The sequence below is a fragment of the Loa loa genome (assembly GCF_000183805.2).
Source record: "Loa loa unplaced genomic scaffold supercont3.915, whole genome shotgun sequence".
Lineage (NCBI taxonomy): Eukaryota > Metazoa > Nematoda > Chromadorea > Rhabditida > Onchocercidae > Loa > Loa loa.
Window position 1 is genome coordinate 1,124 of NW_018109095.1, and position 6,623 is coordinate 7,746.

General features: G+C 40.3%; 2 non-coding genes across 2 annotated transcripts; both read right to left on the reverse strand.

The window, feature by feature from the left end:
- On the reverse strand, positions 1-3,915 carry LOAG_20130. Its single transcript, XR_002251420.1, has one exon. It is a non-coding gene; the product is annotated as a 28S ribosomal RNA (ribosomal RNA).
- Positions 3,916-4,262: 347 nt separating this feature from the next.
- LOAG_20131 lies at positions 4,263-6,066 on the reverse strand. The gene has a single exon (XR_002251421.1). It is a non-coding gene; the product is annotated as an 18S ribosomal RNA (ribosomal RNA).
- Between the last annotated feature and the right edge of the window lie 557 nt (positions 6,067-6,623).

Here is a 6,623-nt window from a genome sequence, read left to right on the forward strand (position 1 = left end):
CAAAAAGCAACGTCGCTATGGACGCTTGGCTGCCACAAGCCAGTTATCCCTGTGGTAACTTTTCTGACACCTCTTGCTAGAAACCTTCTAAGAAATTCAAAAGGATCGATAGGCCACGCTTTCGCGGTCTGTATTCGTACTGGAAATCAAGATCAAGCGAGCTTTTGCCCTTTTACTCTACGAGAGGTTTCCGTCCTCTCTGAGCTAGCCTTAGGACACCTGCGTTACGTTTTGACAGATGTACCGCCCCAGTCAAACTCCCCGCCTGACACTGTCTTCGGTGCGAGTCGTTAAACCACCGAGTAGTTTAACTTAAATCAAAAATTTCGAAACACATATAATGCTTCAATTCTCGTTTTACCGAATAAGTAAAGAATCGATGAAAGTAGTGGTATTTCACTGTTGGTATTTGTACAAGAATACAAAAACCTCCCACTTATGCTACACCTCTCATGACTCTTCACAGAGTCGGACTAGAGTCAAGCTCAACAGGGTCTTCTTTCCCCGCTGTGTTTGCCAAGCCCGTTCCCTTGGCTGTGGTTTCGCTAGATAGTAGATAGGGACAGTGGGAATCTCGTTAATCCATTCATGCGCGTCACGAATTAGATGACGAGGCATTTGGCTACCTTAAGAGAGTCATAGTTACTCCCGCCGTTTACCCGCGCTTGGTTGAATTTCTTCACTTTTACATTCAGAGCACTGGGCAGAAATCAGAGACAGTCAACGCCCGCAAGGGCCATCTGTCTCCTCTGTTTTAATTAGACAGTCGGATTCCCCGAGTCCGTGCCAGTTCTAAGTTGACTGTTTAACGCCGGCCGAAGTATCAATAAACATTCACTTTGTTGAAAAAAAGCAAATGTGATACGCAGCTGTAACGGTCCATAAGACAGTTCGAACACTAGCCGAGTTTCATCAATGAATGCATGATTCATTAATGTTACACTGCATGGATCAAACCGTACTCACTTCACATTACAGCCCGACCGGCCCAGTCCTTAGAGCCAATCCTTATCCCGAAGTTACGGATCTAATTTGCCGACTTCCCTTACCTACATTATTCTATCGACTAGAGGCTGTTCACCTTGGAGACCTGCTGCGGATATGGGTACGATCTGGCACGAAATTCAAATAGCCTCCCTCGGATTTTCATGGATCGAACAAAGCGCACGAGACACCACAGGAACCGTGGCGCTTTACGGAAACAACATCCCTATCTCCGGCTGAACCGATTCCAGGGAGTCCGTTCCTTAACCAGAAAAGAGAACTCTGGCTCGGGCTTTCCTCAATGTTTCCGAGTTCATTTGCGTTACCGCGCTAAATCCTCACGATGAGCATTTATCTCCGTGTCCAGGTACGGGAATATTAACCCGTTTCCCTTTCGATTTATCAGATGGATTACACCTCCATTCCTCTATTTTATTAAAAACGGCATTAGCCAATATCTTAGGATCGACTGACCCACATTCAACTGCTGTTCACGTGGAACCCTTCTCCACTTCAGTCTTCAAGGATCTCACTTGAATATTTGCTACTACCACCAAGATCTGCACCAATGGAAGCTCCAACTGGGCCTACGCCCAAAGTCTTCAACGCTAACCATTGCGACCCTCTTACTCGTTGCGGCCAGGTTTCCCATTTCTTTCTTTCTTTTTTTCAAATTTTTTAACACAAGCCATGCAACGGTTGAGTATAAGTCTCCCGCTCAAGCGCCATCCATTTTCAGGGCTAGTTGATTCGGCAGGTGAGTTGTTACACACTCCTTAGCGGTTTCCAACTTCCATGGCCACCGTCCTGCTGTCTATATCAACCAACGCCTTTCATGGGGTCTCATGAGCGGAAAGTTTGGCACTTTAACTCAACGTTTGGTTCATCCCACAGCGCCAGTTCTGCTTACCAAAAATGGCCCACTTGGAGCACACATTCAATGTCTACGCTTCATTTAAGCAAGCAAGACGTCATACTCATTGAAAGTTTGAGAATAGGTTGAAGACGTTTCGTCCCACAATTCCTCTAATCATTCGCTTTACCGAATATAACTGCTTCATTACGTACTCCAGCTATCCTGAGGGAAACTTCAGAGGGAACCAGCTACTAGATAGTTCGATTAGTCTTTCGCCCCTATACCAAAGTCAGACGATCGATTTGCACGTCAGAATCGCTTCGGACCTCCACCAGAGTTTCCTCTGGCTTCATCCTGCTCAGGTATAGTTCACCATCTTTCGGGTCCCAGCATATACGCTCTACCTCCGCCCTATTGCATGCAATATGAACGGGGTTATGTTACGCTATATATAATATATGCATACTTTTACATATACATATAATATATAGATCACATATCAATTATACCAAAGATAATCTTTACTTTCATTATGCTTTTATAATCAGGTTTACTACCCAATAACTTGCGTATATGCTAGACTCCTTGGTCCGTGTTTCAAGACGGGTCAGATAGGTGATTAACGTTCACATCGAGATGTAACTTTTAATAATGCATACAATATTATAATATTACCAATTATTTCATCAACATTTACCGATAAAGTCGCATGCGACCACATGTAAATGTAATTAGCAAAAATTATAATCGATGCATGTCACTATTATTTCAAGTGAAAGTTACACATATGGGATTAAAACTTCATTTAAGACATATTTCAATAGATTTAGGGTTTCAATTATCAATTGAAATAATTGATCCACTAAATTAGCTATATTAATATGCTAAAACGAAGCTCTCGATGCATACCATCGATAAATACACCAATCATTATATTATAAATTTAGCATTCATATCTTAAATATCATTTTATTCATTAATAAAAAAATATTAATGAATAATAAATCAATTAAGATTGCTAAATTGATTGGTTGAATACCGATAAGTTTCGTTAACTCTATCCGTTTCCATCTCAGCGGTTTCACGCCCTCTTGAACTCTCTCTTCAAAGTTCTTTGCAACTTTCCCTCACGGTACTTGTTTGCTATCGGTCTCGTGGTCGTATTTAGCCTTAGATGAGGTTTACCACCCTCTTTGGGCTGCAATCTCAAACAACCCGACTCCAAGGAATAACCTACCGTAACTTTTTTCACCCGTACAGGTCTAGCACCTTCTATGGACTGTAGCCCCGCTCAAGGGGACTTTGGGTGTAAAAATATGTTACGGATAGTTACACCTATACGCTACATTTCCATATAGACAAATATCTATTGGATTCAGCGTTGGGCTTTTTCCTTTTCACTCGCCGTTACTAAGGAAATCCTCGTTAGTTTCTTTTCCTCCGCTTAGTTATATGCTTAAATTCAGCGGGTAATCACGACTGAGTTGAGGTCAAAGAAATGATAGAAAACATATTATATTTGATTGGATCAATCATTTCATCATTCATTATCTATCCTTATTTATTCCTTTTATCATGAAACAAAAAGCAATAAATGAATCAATCATTATAATGAATATAAAATGATGATAGATAATTGACATCTTCCCTTGCTTATATATATATATATGAAAGATGCAATTATATATTTATAATATGTTTAAAATTATAAGTAAGTAAAATATATGTATTTCTATTTTACTCCTTATTTTTTTTTTTTTTGTACAACTTATCAGGGGATTTCAAGATTACTCTCTTCTTTTAAAATCACCTGATGAATAAAATAATTCGAATCAAATAATCTTTTATCAAACAAACAAAATATTCGCATCAAATTTGAATGTTTGAATGAATTATTTGATAAATTATATCGTCTTATTTATTGACCCTCAACCAGACGTACCATCGGGAATCAACCCGATGGTGCAATGTGCGTTCGAAATCTTTGTGCTCAATGCGTCTGCAATTCGCACTATTTATCGCAGCTAGCTGCGTTCTTCATCGATCCACGAGCCAAGTGATCCACCGCTAAGAGTTAAAAAATATTATTTTGGAAAAAATACAAATAATAATATATATGTGTATGTGTGTGTTTTTTGTTGGTAGCATATCTAGCTAAAATGCTTATTAAGTCTACTTAATTAATGATATCATTAATTAAGCTATCGCTTTATCTTCATTGTTATCGACGGTTAGGCGATAACTTGGATAAAGTATAGACACCAACGAATATCACCGTTTCTTCATCATATATCATCATCAATATTATATATTAACTATTATTAATCTATTATTAGTAAATGAATACTAATAATATATATGTATAATAATAATTATGATGATGATGATAAATAATCGTTATTTTGTTGTTTTTGAAGCTCGATAATGATCCTTCCGCAGGTTCACCTACGGAAACCTTGTTACGACTTTTGCCCGGTTCAAGCCACTGCGATTAAAGCGGTTTCCACCAAAGAATCTCCACCTCGAAAGGTATCAAAACAGCAGTCTCCGCTTTTCTCGAAACGGCTCAGTCCCGGGCAGCGACGGGCGGTGTGTACAAAGGGCAGGGACGTAATCAACGTGAGCTGATGACTCACACTTACTAGGAATTCCTCGTTCAAGGGAAATAATTGCAATTCCCGATCCCGATCACGGAGGATTTTCAAGGGGTTACCAGTACCTTTCGGTAATGGTTACAGCACGCTGATTCCTCCAGTGTAGCGCGCGTGCAGCCCTGGACATCTAAGGGCATCACAGACCTGTTATTGCTCAACTTCATGCGGCTAAACACCGCTTGTCCCTCTAAGAAGTTGTCTGGACAAAATTATCCAGTAACTATTTAGTAGGCTAGAGTCTCGCTCGTTATCGGAATAAACCAGACAAATCACTCCACCAACTAAGAACGGCCATGCACCACCAACCACCGAATCATGAAAGAGCTCTCAATCTGTCAATCCTCACGGTGTCCGGGCCAGGTGAGTTTTCCCGTGTTGAGTCAAATTAAGCCGCAGGCTCCACTCCTGGTGGTGCCCTTCCGTCAATTTCTTTAAGTTTCAGCTTTGCAACCATACTTCCCCCGGAACCGAAAAACTTTCGTTTCCGGGAAGCTGCCCGTCAAGGCGTATTTACCGCCGACGGAACGCTAGTTGGTATCGTTTACGGTCAGAACTAGGGCGGTATCTGATCGCCTTCGAACCTCTGACTTTCGTTCTTGATTAATGAAGACATTCTTGGCAAATGCTTTCGCAGTCGTACGTCTCGCTACGGTCCAAGAATTTCACCTCTCACGCAGCGATACGAATGCCCCCGTCCGTCCCTCTTAACCATTATCTCAGATCAGAAAACCAACAAAATAGAACCGAGATCCTATTTCATTATTCCATGCACGAGTATTCAGGCATTAGCCCGCATTGAGCACTCTAATTTTTTCAAGGTAAACTTGCTAGCCACCATACGCAACCGATCAAGGTAACGTAGGGAAAACTGGCAATATTAGCCTAGGAGCCCAGTTCTCATCCAATGGATGGACCAGGTCCTGAGACGCAGATCCAACTACGAGCTTTTTAACCGCAGCAATGACGATATACACTTTGAGAGCTGGAATTACCGCGGCTGCTGGCACCAGACTTGCCCTCTCATAGATCCTCGTTAACGGGTTTAAATTGTACCCATTCCGATAACCGGCCTCAAAGAGAACGGTCTCGTTATTTTTCGTCACTACCTCCTCATTCTGAGAGTGGGTAATTTGCGCGCCTGCTGCCTTCCTTGGATGTGGTAGCCGTTTCTCAGGCTCCCTCTCCGGAGTCGAACCCTTATTCTCCGTTACCCGTTACAACCATGGTAGGCACATAAACTACCATCGAAAGTTGATAAGGCAGACACTTGATAGATACGTCGCCGGTACAAGACCATGCGATCAGCCATAGCTATTCAGAGTCACCAATTAACGGGCTAATAACCCGATTGGTTTTAATCTAATAGATGCGCTCGTTCAAAAGTCGGAGCTTTGGTGCATGTATTAGCTCTAGAATTGCCACAGTTATCCACGTTGGATAATCAACATCAAGTACATTATAGCTGTTATAATGAGCCGTTCGCGGTTTCACCATTATAGGTTTATTTGAACTTAGACATGCATGGCTTAGCCTTTGAGACAAGCATATAACCGCCGACAGAATCAATCGGGGAGATGTTTGAAAAGAACAAAAACACATTAGCATGATATATTAAAAGTAAGAAATCATTTCTTATTTAATATATCATTGTGTCATGCATTCATCCATCTATCATATATTCTTTCATTTATTTCATTTCCTTCGCTTATCAACAAATCTTAATGAAATTAAGATTTTTCATTTTCAATACAATAGAAATACGACAAAACTTCCCAATATACAACGGAGCATTCGGTTCATATAACCTTTTATTGTATGTCACAAATACATACATTACACACGCTCACATAATCCTATGTAACGGTGTTAATTTATTGATTGCTCGTCTGTTGAGACTTTCGTCCCACGAGACAATTCATTGCTCAAGCTAGACGAAGAGACTTCGACTAACATTCTATAACAAATTCGTTCTCTATCAACGTTACAGAATTTTCATTCTTGTTGTCATGATTTATTTTATAGTATATATACATATATGCAAAGAATGATATTTTATAGTATATATATATATATATAAAGAATGGTATAGTATATATATATAAGATTTTCATGTACACTATGAAATTTTT